General features: G+C 48.0%; 6 non-coding genes across 6 annotated transcripts; all 6 read left to right on the forward strand.

Annotated features, from left to right (window-relative positions):
• Positions 1-992: 992 nt before the first annotated feature.
• On the forward strand, positions 993-1086 carry LOC147003016 (small nucleolar RNA SNORD116). Its single transcript, XR_015048237.1, has one exon. It is a non-coding gene; the product is annotated as a small nucleolar RNA SNORD116 (small nucleolar RNA).
• A 2461-nt stretch (positions 1087-3547) lies between these two features.
• Positions 3548-3641, forward strand: LOC147003017 (small nucleolar RNA SNORD116). Its single transcript, XR_015048238.1, has one exon. It is a non-coding gene; the product is annotated as a small nucleolar RNA SNORD116 (small nucleolar RNA).
• A 2459-nt stretch (positions 3642-6100) lies between these two features.
• LOC147003018 (small nucleolar RNA SNORD116) lies at positions 6101-6194 on the forward strand. The gene has a single exon (XR_015048239.1). It is a non-coding gene; the product is annotated as a small nucleolar RNA SNORD116 (small nucleolar RNA).
• Positions 6195-8657: 2463 nt separating this feature from the next.
• LOC147003019 (small nucleolar RNA SNORD116) lies at positions 8658-8751 on the forward strand. Its single transcript, XR_015048240.1, has one exon. It is a non-coding gene; the product is annotated as a small nucleolar RNA SNORD116 (small nucleolar RNA).
• Positions 8752-11214: 2463 nt separating this feature from the next.
• LOC147003020 (small nucleolar RNA SNORD116) lies at positions 11215-11308 on the forward strand. The gene has a single exon (XR_015048241.1). It is a non-coding gene; the product is annotated as a small nucleolar RNA SNORD116 (small nucleolar RNA).
• Positions 11309-13759: 2451 nt separating this feature from the next.
• LOC147003021 (small nucleolar RNA SNORD116) lies at positions 13760-13853 on the forward strand. The gene has a single exon (XR_015048242.1). It is a non-coding gene; the product is annotated as a small nucleolar RNA SNORD116 (small nucleolar RNA).
• The last annotated feature ends 2094 nt before the right edge of the window (positions 13854-15947 follow it).

Below are 15947 nucleotides of genomic sequence, written 5' to 3' on the forward strand. Positions count from 1 at the left end.
ATTTTGAAGCCTCAGAGGAGTTTGACTTTGCCTCATGCAAAGACCCAGATGTATTGATCAGAGAAGGACTGGAGCCATGATGAAAGGATCAAAATTAGTTGGCTTAGATATCCAATGAGGCCCAATTTTGCCTGAGAACTTATTCAGAGCTGCATCCTCATTGTTCCTCAGCATAGCCAAGTGGACCAGTGATTGGCCTTGTTATTAGCTGTTTCGGACTGGATGCTTGGAGAGATGCTCTCTTTCCCTTGAGAACATTCTCAGGACACTGGTGGAGGTAGTTGATGGCCTGGACTTTAGGGAAAGTGTTGAGTAGCTGTATTTCAGCTCACATATCATCCTTAAGTCCTTAGAGTGAACTGAGGACCCAGCAAGCACTGAGAGCCAAGGGCATGGCATGTTCACATCCAAGGCCTCAGAGTAAAAGCAAAGGAGATCTGGAAGGGCAGTGTGAAGAGGTTGGTAAGAGCAGGAGTGTTGAGGGTGCCTGTGAGCTATGACAAGCCCATAGTACATGGTAAGCCCATAATCCATCTGGTTTTGCATGGGTCCCACTGTAATGGTAGCATGTTCTCTGTGCTGTCTTCACAGGGTTGCATTCCCTGTCCAGCATGGTCCATGGCAACATATAGAGGAAATGGCCCCACAACTTTGGCTGAGTGTTGATGTCTTCCAACTGAGTCTCCAGCAAAGGGTTGTGGTGTGGCTGACTTGCCCTAGTTCACCTGAGTTAAAAGGTAAGGATCATGGGAATTGCTGCATGTATTCTAGGTGTCCTGGTCTTGGAGGAGCAGGGAACTGCTGCCATCTGTAAGTCCAGTCCCTTCGGGATATGGAGCATGCTTAGGGCCTCTGGTTTCTCCCAGGTTTGGAGCTTCGGCCCATTGTCCCCTGGCAGTGTATGGGCAATGTCTTGCAGTCCCTTGCTCTCCCCAAGGCCAGAGCATTCCAGAGTACCGGAACCACTTTGTGCAATGCACTCCAATGTGCTTGGATCTATGATGATTCCCAGTCAAACATTCCTTGGAAAAGCTGAACAAAATGAGTGAAAATTCTGTACCGCCACTCTCATCGGGACTGAGGTCCAGCATCTTGGGTCTCCCAGGTGCTATGGGCGTCAGGCACAGGCTGCCCATCCACTCCATTGTTCTTGACTTCTTCGGGCTCTAGCCAGAGTCTGCAGAGACAGGTGTGTGCTTGCCCTACTCTGCCAAAAAGCATGGCGTAGGACACAGCAGCTCCTAAAGCTCAGGTGGCATGCTCACTTTGCTGTTGAGGAGATGCTTGGCAGATACTCAGTAGGGAGTCGTGCTAGGTCCAAGGATAGGGCCCAAGCCATTGTGGAAAGTAGACTGTGAGGCAAAAGTAGCAGTGGCAGTGGCACCAAAGTTTGGTTCTTCACATGGTAATATCTGGCAGTGGATTCAGGCTTCTCAGAAGCCCTGATATGAATTTTAACCCTGTTGCATTGCTTTAGAGAGTCAATAGATTTCAGGCTGCAGGTAGATTGTAGCTTGACCCAGTAGCAGGTAACTGAGACAATGTGACTGTGGTCTGTTCAGGTGGTGAACAGAAGCCTCTGTGTCCCTGGTGGCTTGTAAGATTCTCGGGCAATTGCCTTGGAAATAGAGAAGGAGCTAAGCAATGGAGGTGGTGACAGGCACCTCACTGGTCAGATTGCACCACATTTAAACACTTACCTGTGTACCAGGACTGATAGCACTTTGATGGACTCGGTGGAAGCATGAGACTTACAGACCTGTGTCTCAATAGGTTTTTTGAAAGAACATTTGTAGGAATCTCCTCTTGGGTAGGTTCTGTTGCTTTGGAAGTTGTTGAAGGGATATCCTTGGAATGTTTGGACTTTCTTGGCAGCCTCCTTGGCAAGGTCAAAGGGAAAGTCTAGGAACAGTTCTTGTATCCACAGCCTTAGGAGAAACATCTTGTTGAGAGACCCTCTAAATTAGAGACCAAGGTGTCATGGGACCTTTCTTTTCGACTTTTGGGCATGATCTTCTGGAAAGACAAGTTGCTAATGTGCATAGGAAGGAGGTTGCAATGGGGCACATGGTGTTTTGCAAATCCACCCTAGACCCATACTCACGGGAAATGTCAAGGAGAAAATGAGTTCTTGGATGCAGAGTGAATTTGATACACTAAGATGATTCCATTCACGTGGTATCCTGGCCTGGGATAGTTCAGCACAATGGGATTTTTGAGCTTCAGTGTGGGAAGCTGTACAGGATGGTGTGAGAAGTTTTCCCAGGAAGAGATCAATGCAGGGTGGATGGCCAAAAGCAATCTCTTGAGATAGGAGGAAGTCTTCACAACAGACTAAATGAGCACTGGACAGGTGGACAGAAATAGGTACTAGCTTCCGTGGGCAAGGAAAAGTCAAGGGGTAAAAGACTGAGAGAGGGGGAGAGAGAGAGAGAGAGAGAGAGAGAGAGAGAGAGAGAGAGAGAGAGAGAGAGAGAGAGAGAGAGAGAGAGAGAGAGAGAGAGAGAGAAGTGTTATCTTCTGGGCCCAATTAAGCTTGCTACCCAGGAGCTGGAATTTTGAAGCCTCAGAGGAGTTTGACTTTGCCTCATGCAAATACCCAGATGTATTGATCAGAGAAGGACTGGAGCCATGATGAAAGGATCAAAATTAGTTGGCTTAGATATCCAATGAGGCCCAATTTTGCCTGAGAACTTATTCAGAGCTGCATCCTCATTGTTCCTCAGCATAGCCAAGTGGACCAGTGATTGGCCTTGTTATTAGCTGTTTCGGACTGGATGCTTGGAGAGATGCTCTCTTTCCCTTGAGAACATTCTCAGGACACTGGTGGAGGTAGTTGATGGCCTGGACTTTAGGGAAAGTGTTGAGTAGCTGTATTTCAGCTCACATATCATCCTTAAGTCCTTAGAGTGAGCTGAGGACCCAGCAAGCACTGAGAGCCAAGGGCATGGCATGTTCACATCCAAGGCCTGAGAGTAAAAGCAAAGGAGATCTGGAAGGGCAGTGTGAAGAGGTTGGTAAGAGCAGGAGTGTTGAGGGTGCCTGTGAGCTATGACAAGCCCATAGTACATGGTAAGCCCATAATCCATCTGGTTTTGCATGGGTCCCACTGTAATGGTAGCATGTTCTCTGTGCTGTCTTCACAGGGTTGCATTCCCTGTCCAGCATGGTCCATGGCAACATATAGAGGAAATGGCCCCACAACTTTGGCTGAGTGTTGATGTCTTCCAACTGAGTCTCCAGCAAAGAGTTGTGGTGTGGCTGACTTGCCCTAGTTCACCTGAGTTAAAAGGTAAGGATCATGGGAATTGCTGCATGTATTCTAGGTGTCCTGGTCTTGGAGGAGCAGGGAACTGCTGCCATCTGTACGTCCAGTCCCTTCGGGATATGGAGCATGCTTAGGGCCTCTGGTTTCTCCCAGGTTTGGAGCTTCGGCCCATTGTCCCCTGGCAGTGTATGGGCAATGTCTTGCCGTCCCTTGCTCTCCCCAAAGCCAGAGCATTCCAGAGTACCGGAACCACTTTGTGCAATGCACTCCAATGTGCTTGGATCTATGATGATTCCCAGTCAAACATTCCTTGGAAAAGCTGAACAAAATGAGTGAAAATTCTGTACCGCCACTCTCATCGGGACTGAGGTCCAGCATCTTGGGTCTCCCAGGTGCTATGGGCGTCAGGCACAGGCTGCCCATCCACTCTATTGTTCTTGACTTCTTCGGGCTCTAGCCAGAGTCTGCAGAGACAGGTGTGTGCTTGCCCTACTCTGCCAAAAAGCATGGCGTAGGACACAGCAGCTCCTAAAGCTCAGGTGGCATGCTCACTTTGCTGTTGAGGAGATGCTTGGCAGATACTCAGTAGGGAGTCGTGCTAGGTCCAAGGATAGGGCCCAAGCCATTGTGGAAAGTAGACTGTGAGGCAAAAGTAGCAGTGGCAGTGGCACCAAAGTTTGGTTCTTCACATGGTAATATCTGGCAGTGGATTCAGGCTTCTCAGAAGCCCTGATATGAATTTTAACCCTGTTGCATTGCTTTAGAGAGTCAATAGATTTCAGGCTGCAGGTAGATTGTAGCTTGACCCAGTAGCAGGTAACTGAGACAATGTGACTGTGGTCTGTTCAGGTGGTGAACAGAAGCCTCTGTGTCCCTGGTGGCTTGTAAGATTCTCGGGCAATTGCCTTGGAAATAGAGAAGGAGCTAAGCAATGGAGGTGGTGACAGGCACCTCACTGGTCAGATTGCACCACATTTAAACACTTACCTGTGTACCAGGACTGATAGCACTTTGATGGACTCGGTGGAAGCATGAGACTTACAGACCTGTGTCTCAATAGGTTTTTTGAAAGAACATTTGTAGGAATCTCCTCTTGGGTAGGTTCTGTTGCTTTGGAAGTTGTTGAAGGGATATCCTTGGAATGTTTGGACTTTCTTGGCAGCCTCCTTGGCAAGGTCAAAGGGAAAGTCTAGGAAGAGTTCTTGCATCCACAGCCTTAGGAGAAACATCTTGTTGAGAGACCCTCTAAATTAGAGACCAAGGTGTCATGGGACCTTTCTTTTCGACTTTTGGGCATGATCTTCTGGAAAGACAAGTTGCTAATGTGCATAGGAAGGAGGTTGCAATGGGGCACATGGTGTTTTGCAAATCCACCCTAGACCCATACTCACGGGAAATGTCAAGGAGAAAATGAGTTCTTGGATACAGAGTGAATTTGATACACTAAGATGATTCCATTCACGTGGTATCCTGGCCTGGGATAGTTCAGCACAATGGGATTTTTGAGCTTCAGTGTGGGAAGCTGTACAGGATGGTGTGAGAAGTTTTCCCAGGAAGAGATCAATGCAGGGTGGATGGCCAAAAGCAATCTCTTGAGATAGGAGGAAGTCTTCACAACAGACTAAATGAGCACTGGACAGTTGGACAGAAATAGGTACTAGCTTCCGTGGGCAAGGAAAAGTCAAGGGGTAAAAGACTGAGAGAGGGGGAGAGAGAGAGAGAGAGAGAGAGAGAGAGAGAGAGAGAGAGAGAGAGAGAGAGAGAGAGAGAGAGAGAGAGAGAGAGAGAGAGAGAAGTGTTATCTTCTGGGCCCAATTAAGCTTGCTACCCAGGAGCTAGAATTTTGAAGCCTCAGAGGAGTTTGACTTTGCCTCATGCAAAGACCCAGATGTATTGATCAGAGAAGGACTGGAGCCATGATGAAAGGATCAAAATTAGTTGGCTTAGATATCCAATGAGGTCCAATTTTGCCTGAAAACTTATTCAGAGCTGCATCCTCATTGTTCCTCAGCATAGCCAAGTGGACCAGTGATTGGCCTTGTTATTAGCTGTTTCGGACTGGATGCTTGGAGAGATGCTCTCTTTCCCTTGAGAACATTCTCAGGACACTGGTGGAGGTAGTTGATGGCCTGGACTTTAGGGAAAGTGTTGAGTAGCTGTATTTCAGCTCACATATCATCCTTAAGTCCTTAGAGTGAGCTGAGGACCCAGCAAGCACTGAGAGCCAAGGGCATGGCATGTTCACATCCAAGGCCTGAGAGTAAAAGCAAAGGAGATCTGGAAGGGCAGTGTGAAGAGGTTGGTAAGAGCAGGAGTGTTGAGGGTGCCTGTGAGCTATGACAAGCCCATAGTACATGGTAAGCCCATAATCCATCTGGTTTTGCATGGGTCCCACTGTAATGGTAGCATGTTCTCTGTGCTGTCTTCACAGGGTTGCATTCCCTGTCCAGCATGGTCCATGGCAACATATAGAGGAAATGGCCCCACAACTTTGGCTGAGTGTTGATGTCTTCTAACTGAGTCTCCAGCAAAGATTTGTGGTGTGGCTGACTTGCCCTAGTTCACCTGAGTTAAAAGGTAAGGATCATGGGAATTGCTGCATGTATTCTAGGTGTCCTGGTCTTGGAGGAGCAGGGAACTGCTGCCATCTGTACGTCCAGTCCCTTCGGGATATGGAGCATGCTTAGGGCCTCTGGTTTCTCCCAGGTTTGGAGCTTCGGCCCATTGTCCCCTGGCAGTGTATGGGCAATGTCTTGCCGTCCCTTGCTCTCCCCAAAGCCAGAGCATTCCAGAGTACCGGAACCACTTTGTGCAATGCACTCCAATGTGCTTGGATCTATGATGATTCCCAGTCAAACATTCCTTGGAAAAGCTGAACAAAATGAGTGAAAATTCTGTACCGCCACTCTCATCGGGACTGAGGTCCAGCATCTTGGGTCTCCCAGGTGCTATGGGCGTCAGGCACAGGCTGCCCATCCACTCCATTGTTCTTGACTTCTTCGGGCTCTAGCCAGAGTCTGCAGAGACAGGTGTGTGCTTGCCCTACTCTGCCAAAAAGCATGGCGTAGGACACAGCAGCTCCTAAAGCTCAGGTGGCATGCTCACTTTGCTGTTGAGGAGATGCTTGGCAGATACTCAGTAGGGAGTCGTGCTAGGTCCAAGGATAGGGCCCAAGCCATTGTGGAAAGTAGACTGTGAGGCAAAAGTAGCAGTGGCAGTGGCACCAAAATTTGGTTCTTCACATGGTAATATCTGGCAGTGGATTCAGGCTTCTCAGAAGCCCTGATATGAATTTTAACCCTGTTGCATTGCTTTAGAGAGTCAATAGATTTCAGGCTGCAGGTAGATTGTAGCTTGACCCAGTAGCAGGTAACTGAGACAATGTGACTGTGGTCTGTTCAGGTGGTGAACAGAAGCCTCTGTGTCCCTGGTGGCTTGTAAGATTCTCGGGCAATTGCCTTGGAAATAGAGAAGGAGCTAAGCAATGGAGGTGGTGACAGGCACCTCACTGGTCAGATTGCACCACATTTAAACACTTACCTGTGTACCAGGACTGATAGCACTTTGATGGACTCGGTGGAAGCATGAGACTTACAGACCTGTGTCTCAATAGGTTTTTTGAAAGAACATTTGTAGGAATCTCCTCTTGGGTAGGTTCTGTTGCTTTGGAAGTTGTTGAAGGGATATCCTTGGAATGTTTGGACTTTCTTGGCAGCCTCCTTGGCAAGGTCAAAGGGAAAGTCTAGGAACAGTTCTTGTATCCACAGCCTTAGGAGAAACATCTTGTTGAGAGACCCTCTAAATTAGAGACCAAGGTGTCATGGGACATTTCTTTTCGACTTTTGGGCATGATCTTCTGGAAAGACAAGTTGCTAATGTGCATAGGAAGGAGGTTGCAATGGGGCACATGGTGTTTTGCAAATCCACCCTAGACCCATACTCACGGGAAATGTCAAGGAGAAAATGAGTTCTTGGATGCAGAGTGAATTTGATACAGTAAGATGATTCCATTCACGTGGTATCCTGGCCTGGGATAGTTCAGCACAATGGGATTTTTGAGCTTCAGTGTGGGAAGCTGTACAGGATGGTGTGAGAAGTTTTCCCAGGAAGAGATCAATGCAGGGTGGATGGCCAAAAGCAATCTCTTGAGATAGGAGGAAGTCTTCACAACAGACTAAATGAACACTGGACAGGTGGACAGAAATAGGTACTAGCTTCCGTGGGCAAGGAAAAGTCAAGGGGTAAAAGACTGAGAGAAGGGGAGAGAGAGAGAGAGAGAGAGAGAGAGAGAGAGAGAGAGAGAGAGAGAGAGAGAGAGAGAGAGAGAGAGAGAGAGAGAGAGAGAGAGAGAAGTGTTATCTTCTGGGCCCAATTAATCTTGCTACCCAGGAGCTGATATTTTGAAGCCTCAGAGGAGTTTGACTTTGCCTCATGCAAAGACCCAGATGTATTGATCAGAGAAGGACTGGAGCCATGATGAAAGGATCAAAATTAGTTGGCTTAGATATCCAATGAGGCCCAATTTTGCCTGAGAACTTATTCAGAGCTGCATCCTCATTGTTCCTCAGCATAGCCAAGTGGACCAGTGATTGGCCTTGTTATTAGCTGTTTCGGACTGGATGCTTGGAGAGATGCTCTCTTTCCCTTGAGAACATTCTCAGGACACTGGTGGAGGTAGTTGATGGCCTGGACTTTAGGGAAAGTGTTGAGTAGCTGTATTTCAGCTCACATATCATCCTTAAGTCCTTAGAGTGAGCTGAGGACCCAGCAAGCACTGAGAGCCAAGGGCATGGCATGTTCACATCCAAGGCCTGAGAGTAAAAGCAAAGGAGATCTGGAAGGGCAGTGTGAAGAGGTTGGTAAGAGCAGGAGTGTTGAGGGTGCCTGTGAGCTATGACAAGCCCATAGTACATGGTAAGCCCATAATCCATCTGGTTTTGCATGGGTCCCACTGTAATGGTAGCATGTTCTCTGTGCTGTCTTCACAGGGTTGCATTCCCTGTCCAGCATGGTCCATGGCAACATATAGAGGAAATGGCCCCACAACTTTGGCTGAGTGTTGATGTCTTCCAACTGAGTCTCCAGCAAAGAGTTGTGGTGTGGCTGACTTGCCCTAGTTCACCTGAGTTAAAAGGTAAGGATCATGGGAATTGCTGCATGTATTCTAGGTGTCCTGGTCTTGGAGGAGCAGGGAACTGCTGCCATCTGTAAGTCCAGTCCCTTCGGGATATGGAGCATGCTTAGGGCCTCTGGTTTCTCCCAGGTTTGGAGCTTCGGCCCATTGTCCCCTGGCAGTGTATGGGCAATGTCTTGCCGTCCCTTGCTCTCCCCAAAGCCAGAGCATTCCAGAGTACCGTAACCACTTTGTGCAATGCACTCCAATGTGCTTGGATCTATGATGATTCCCAGTCAAACATTCCTTGGAAAAGCTGAACAAAATGAGTGAAAATTCTGTACCGCCACTCTCATCGGGACTGAGGTCCAGCATCTTGGGTCTCCCAGGTGCTATGGGCATCAGGCACAGGCTGCCCATCCACTCCATTGTTCTTGACTTCTTCGGGCTCTAGCCAGAGTCTGCAGAGACAGGTGTGTGCTTGCCCTACTCTGCCAAAAAGCATGGCGTAGGACACAGCAGCTCCTAAAGCTCAGGTGGCATGCTCACTTTGATGTTGAGGAGATGCTTGGCAGATACTCAGTAGGGAGTCGTGCTAGGTCCAAGGATAGGGCCCAAGCCATTGTGGAAAGTAGACTGTGAGGCAAAAGTAGCAGTGGCAGTGGCACCAAAGTTTGGTTCTTCACATGGTAATATCTGGCAGTGGATTCAGGCTTCTCAGAAGCCCTGATATGAATTTTAACCCTGTTGCATTGCTTTAGAGAGTCAATAGATTTCAGGCTGCAGGTAGATTGTAGCTTGACCCAGTAGCAGGTAACTGAGACAATGTGACTGTGGTCTGTTCAGGTGGTGAACAGAAGCCTCTTTGTCCCTGGTGGCTTGTAAGATTCTCGGGCAATTGCCTTGGAAATAGAGAAGGAGCTAAGCAATGGAGGTGGTGACAGGCACCTCACTGGTCAGATTGCACCACATTTAAACACTTACCTGTGTACCAGGACTGATAGCACTTTGATGGACTCGGTGGAAGCATGAGACTTACAGACCTGTGTCTCAATAGGTTTTTTGAAAGAACATTTGTAGGAATCTCCTCTTGGGTAGGTTCTGTTGCTTTGGAAGTTGTTGAAGGGATATCCTTGGAATGTTTGGACTTTCTTGGCAGCCTCCTTGGCAAGGTCAAAGGGAAAGTCTAGGAACAGTTCTTGTATCCATAGCCTTAGGAGAAACATCTTGGTGAGAGACCCTCTAAATTAGAGACCAAGGTGTCATGGGACCTTTCTTTTCGACTTTTGGGCATGATCTTCTGGAAAGACAAGTTGCTAATGTGCATAGGAAGGAGGTTGCAATGGGGCACATGGTGTTTTGCAAATCCACCCTAGACCCATACTCACGGGAAATGTCAAGGAGAAAATGAGTTCTTGGATGCAGAGTGAATTTGATACACTAAGATGATTCCATTCACGTGGTATCCTGGCCTGGGATAGTTCAGCACAATGGGATTTTTGAGCTTCAGTGTGGGAAGCTGTACAGGATGGTGTGAGAAGTTTTCCCAGGAAGAGATCAATGCAGGGTGGATGGCCAAAAGCAATCTCTTGAGATAGGAGGAAGTCTTCACAACAGACTAAATGAGCACTGGACAGGTGGACAGAAATAGGTACTAGCTTCCATGGGCAAGGAAAAGTCAAGGGGTAAAAGACTGAGAGAGGGGGAGAGAGAGAGAGAGAGAGAGAGAGAGAGAGAGAGAGAGAGAGAGAGAGAGAGAGAGAGAGAGAGAGAGAGAGAGAGAGAGAGAGAGAGAGGTGTTATCTTCTGGGCCCAATTAATCTTGCTACACAGGAGCTGATATTTTGAAGCCTCAGAGGAGTTTGACTTTGCCTCATGCAAAGACCCAGATGTATTGATCAGAGAAGGACTGGAGCCATGATGAAAGGATCAAAATTAGTTGGCTTAGATATCCAATGAGGCCCAATTTTGCCTGAGAACTTATTCAGAGCTGCATCCTCATTGTTCCTCAGCATAGCCAAGTGGACCAGTGATTGGCCTTGTTATTAGCTGTTTCGGACTGGATGCTTGGAGAGATGCTCTCTTTCCCTTGAGAACATTCTCAGGACACTGGTGGAGGTAGTTGATGGCCTGGACTTTAGGGAAAGTGTTGAGTAGCTGTATTTCAGCTCACATATCATCCTTAAGTCCTTAGAGTGAGCTGAGGACCCAGCAAGCACTGAGAGCCAAGGGCATGGCATGTTCACATCCAAGGCCTGAGAGTAAAAGCAAAGGAGATCTGGAAGGGCAGTGTGAAGAGGTTGGTAAGAGCAGGAGTGTTGAGGGTGCCTGTGAGCTATGACAAGCCCATAGTACATGGTAAGCCCATAATCCATCTGGTTTTGCATGGGTCCCACTGTAATGGTAGCATGTTCTCTGTGCTGTCTTCACAGGGTTGCATTCCCTGTCCAGCATGGTCCATGGCAACATATAGAGGAAATGGCCCCACAACTTTGGCTGAGTGTTGATGTCTTCCAACTGAGTCTCCAGCAAAGAGTTGTGGTGTGGCTGACTTGCCCTAGTTCACCTGAGTTAAAAGGTAAGGATCATGGGAATTGCTGCATGTATTCTAGGTGTCCTGGTCTTGGAGGAGCAGGGAACTGCTGCCATCTGTACGTCCAGTCCCTTCGGGATATGGAGCATGCTTAGGGCCTCTGGTTTCTCCCAGGTTTGGAGCTTCGGCCCATTGTCCCCTGGCAGTGTATGGGCAATGTCTTGCCGTCCCTTGCTCTCCCCAAAGCCAGAGCATTCCAGAGTACCGGAACCACTTTGTGCAATGCACTCCAATGTGCTTGGATCTATGATGATTCCCAGTCAAACATTCCTTGGAAAAGCTGAACAAAATGAGTGAAAATTCTGTACCGCCACTCTCATCGGGACTGAGGTCCAGCATCTTGGGTCTCCCAGGTGCTATGGGCGTCAGGCACAGGCTGCCCATCCACTCCATTGTTCTTGACTTCTTCGGGCTCTAGCCAGAGTCTGCAGAGACAGGTGTGTGCTTGCCCTACTCTGCCAAAAAGCATGGCGTAGGACACAGCAGCTCCTAAAGGTCAGGTGGCATGCTCACTTTGCTGTTGAGGAGATGCTTGGCAGATACTCAGTAGGGAGTCGTGCTAGGTCCAAGGATAGGGCCCAAGCCATTGTGGAAAGTAGACTGTGAGGCAAAAGTAGCAGTGGCAGTGGCACCAAAGTTTGGTTCTTCACATGGTAATATCTGGCAGTGGATTCAGGCTTCTCAGAAGCCCTGATATGAATTTTAACCCTGTTGCATTGCTTTAGAGAGTCAATAGATTTCAGGCTGCAGGTAGATTGTAGCTTGACCCAGTAGCAGGTAACTGAGACAATGTGACTGTGGTCTGTTCAGGTGGTGAACAGAAGCCTCTGTGTCCCTGGTGGCTTGTAAGATTCTCGGGCAATTGCCTTGGAAATAGAGAAGGAGCTAAGCAATGGAGGTGGTGACAGGCACCTCACTGGTCAGATTGCACCACATTTAAACACTTACCTGTGTACCAGGACTGATAGCACTTTGATGGACTCGGTGGAAGCATGAGACTTACAGACCTGTGTCTCAATAGGTTTTTTGAAAGAACATTTGTAGGAATCTCCTCTTGGGTAGGTTCTGTTGCTTTGGAAGTTGTTGAAGGGATATCCTTGGAATGTTTGGACTTTCTTGGCAGCCTCCTTGGCAAGGTCAAAGGGAACGTCTAGGAAGAGTTCTTGCATCCACAGCCTTAGGAGAAACATCTTGTTGAGAGACCCTCTAAATTAGAGACCAAGGTGTCATGGGACCTTTCTTTTCGACTTTTGGGCATGATCTTCTGGAAAGACAAGTTGCTAATGTGCATAGGAAGGAGGTTGCAATGGGGCACATGGTGTTTTGCAAATCCACCCTAGACCCATACTCACGGGAAATGTCAAGGAGAAAATGAGTTCTTGGATGCAGAGTGAATTTGATACACTAAGATGATTCCATTCACGTGGTATCCTGGCCTGGGATAGTTCAGCACAATGGGATTTTTGAGCTTCAGTGTGGGAAGCTGTACAGGATGGTGTGAGAAGTTTTCCCAGGAAGAGATCAATGCAGGGTGGATGGCCAAAAGCAATCTCTTGAGATAGGAGGAAGTCTTCACAACAGACTAAATGAGCACTGGACAGGTGGACAGAAATAGGTACTAGCTTCCATGGGCAAGGAAAAGTCAACGGGTAAAAGACTGAGAGAGGGGGAGAGAGAGAGAGAGAGAGAGAGAGAGAGAGAGAGAGAGAGAGAGAGAGAGAGAGAGAGAGAGAGAGAGAGAGAGAGAAGTGTTATCTTCTGGGCCCAATTAAGCTTGCTACCCAGGAGCTGGAATTTTGAAGCCTCAGAGGAGTTTGACTTTGCCTCATGCAAAGACCCAGATGTATTGATCAGAGAAGGACTGGAGCCATGATGAAAGGATCAAAATTAGTTGGCTTAGATATCCAATGAGGCCCAATTTTGCCTGAGAACTTATTCAGAGCTGCATCCTCATTGTTCCTCAGCATAGCCAAGTGGACCAGTGATTGGCCTTGTTATTAGCTGTTTTGGACTGGATGCTTGGAGAGATGCTCTCTTTCCCTTGAGAACATTCTCAGGACACTGGTGGAGGTAGTTGATGGCCTGGACTTTAGGGAAAGTGTTGAGTAGCTGTATTTCAGCTCACATATCATCCTTAAGTCCTTAGAGTGAGCTGAGGACCCAGCAAGCACTGAGAGCCAAGGGCATGGCATGTTCACATCCAAGGCCTGAGAGTAAAAGCAAAGGAGATCTGGAAGGGCAGTGTGAAGAGGTTGGTAAGAGCAGGAGTGTTGAGGGTGCCTGTGAGCTATGACAAGCCCATAGTACATGGTAAGCCCATAATCCATCTGGTTTTGCATGGGTCCCACTGTAATGGTAGCATGTTCTCTGTGCTGTCTTCACAGGGTTGCATTCCCTGTCCAGCATGGTCCATGGCAACATATAGAGGAAATGGCCCCACAACTTTGGCTGAGTGTTGATGTCTTCCAACTGAGTCTCCAGCAAAGAGTTGTGGTGTGGCTGACTTGCCCTAGTTCACCTGAGTTAAAAGGTAAGGAACATGGGAATTGCTGCATGTATTCTAGGTGTCCTGGTCTTGGAGGAGCAGGGAACTGCTGCCATCTGTACGTCCAGTCCCTTAGGGATATGGAGCATGCTTAGGGCCTCTGGTTTCTGCCAGGTTTGGAGCTTCGGCCCATTGTCCCCTAGCAGTGTATGGGCAATGTCTTGCAGTCCCTTGCTCTCCCCAAAGCCAGAGCATTCCAGAGTACCGGAACCACTTTGTGCAATGCACTCCAATGTGCTTGGATCTATGATGATTCCCAGTCAAACATTCCTTGGAAAAGCTGAACAAAATGAGTGAAAATTCTGTACCGCCACTCTCATCGGGACTGAGGTCCAGCATCTTGGGTCTCCCAGGTGCTATGGGCGTCAGGCACAGGCTGCCCATCCACTCCATTGTTCTTGACTTCTTCGGGCTCTAGCCAGAGTCTGCAGAGACAGGTGTGTGCTTGCCCTACTCTGCCAAAAAGCATGGCGTAGGACACAGCAGCTCCTAAAGCTCAGGTGGCATGCTCACTTTGCTGTTGAGGAGATGCTTGGCAGATACTCAGTAGGGAGTCGTGCTAGGTCCAAGGATAGGGCCCAAGCCATTGTGGAAAGTAGACTGTGAGGCAAAAGTAGCAGTGGCAGTGGCACCAAAGTTTGGTTCTTCACATGGTAATATCTGGCAGTGGATTCAGGCTTCTCAGAAGCCCTGATATGAATTTTAACCCTGTTGCATTGCTTTAGAGAGTCAATAGATTTCAGGCTGCAGGTAGATTGTAGCTTGACCCAGTAGCAGGTAACTGAGACAATGTGACTGTGGTCTGTTCAGGTGGTGAACAGAAGCCTCTGTGTCCCTGGTGGCTTGTAAGATTCTCGGGCAATTGCCTTGGAAATAGAGAAGGAGCTAAGCAATGGAGGTGGTGACAGGCACCTCACTGGTCAGATTGCACCACATTTAAACACTTACCTGTGTACCAGGACTGATAGCACTTTGATGGACTCGGTGGAAGCATGAGACTTACAGACCTGTGTCTCAAGGTTTTTTGAAAGAACATTTGTAGGAATCTCCTCTTGGGTAGGTTCTGTTGCTTTGGAAGTTGTTGAAGGGATATCCTTGGAATGTTTGGACTTTCTTGGCAGCCTCCTTGGCAAGGTCAAAGGGAAAGTCTAGGAAGAGTTCTTGCATCCACAGCCTTAGGAGAAACATCTTGTTGAGAGACCCTCTAAATTAGAGACCAAGGTGTCATGGGACCTTTCTTTTCGACTTTTGGGCATGATCTTCTGGAAAGACAAGTTGCTAATGTGCATAGGAAGGAGGTTGCAATGGGGCACATGGTGTTTTGCAAATCCACCCTAGACCCATACTCACGGGAAATGTCAAGGAGAAAATGAGTTCTTGGATGCAGAGTGAATTTGATACACTAAGATGATTCCATTCACGTGGTATCCTGGCCTGGGATAGTTCAGCACAATGGGATTTTTGAGCTTCAGTGTGGGAAGCTGTACAGGATGGTGTGAGAAGTTTTCCCAGGAAGAGATCAATGCAGGGTGGATGGCCAAAAGTAATCTCTTGAGATAGGAGGAAGTCTTCACAACAGACTAAATGAGCACTGGACAGGTGGACAGAAATAGGTACTAGCTTCCATGGGCAAGGAAAAGTCAAGGGGTAAAAGACTGAGAGAGGGGGAGAGAGAGAGAGAGAGAGAGAGAGAGAGAGAGAGAGAGAGAGAGAGAGAGAGAGAGAGAGAGAGAGAGAGAGAGAGAGAGAGAGAGAAAAGTGTTATCTTCTGGGCCCAATTAAGCTTGCTACCCAGGAGCTGGAATTTTGAAGCCTCAGAGGAGTTTGACTTTGCCTCATGCAAAGACCCAGATGTATTGATCAGAGAAGGACTGGAGCCATGATGAAAGGATCAAAATTAGTTGGCTTAGATATCCAATGAGGCCCAATTTTGCCTGAGAACTTATTCAGAGCTGCATCCTCATTGTTCCTCAGCATAGCCAAGTGGACCAGTGATTGGCCTTGTTATTAGCTGTTTTGGACTGGATGCTTGGAGAGATGCTCTCTTTCCCTTGAGAACATTCTCAGGACACTGGTGGAGGTAGTTGATGGCCTGGACTTTAGGGAAAGTGTTGAGTAGCTGTATTTCAGCTCACATATCATCCTTAAGTCCTTAGAGTGAGCTGAGGACCCAGCAAGCACTGAGAGCCAAGGGCATGGCATGTTCACATCCAAGGCCTGAGAGTAAAAGCAAAGGAGATCTGGAAGGGCAGTGTGAAGAGGTTGGTAAGAGCAGGAGTGTTGAGGGTGCCTGTGAGCTATGACAAGCCCATAGTACATGGTAAGCCCATAATCCATCTGGTTTTGCATGGGTCCCACTGTAATGGTAGCATGTTCTCTGTGCTGTCTTCACAGGGTTGCATTCCCTGTCCAGCATGGTCCATGGCAA

The sequence above is a fragment of the Mus caroli genome, unplaced genomic scaffold (genome assembly GCF_978045245.1).
Source record: "Mus caroli unplaced genomic scaffold, Mus_caroli_1 scaffold_8, whole genome shotgun sequence".
NCBI lineage: Eukaryota > Metazoa > Chordata > Mammalia > Rodentia > Muridae > Mus > Mus caroli.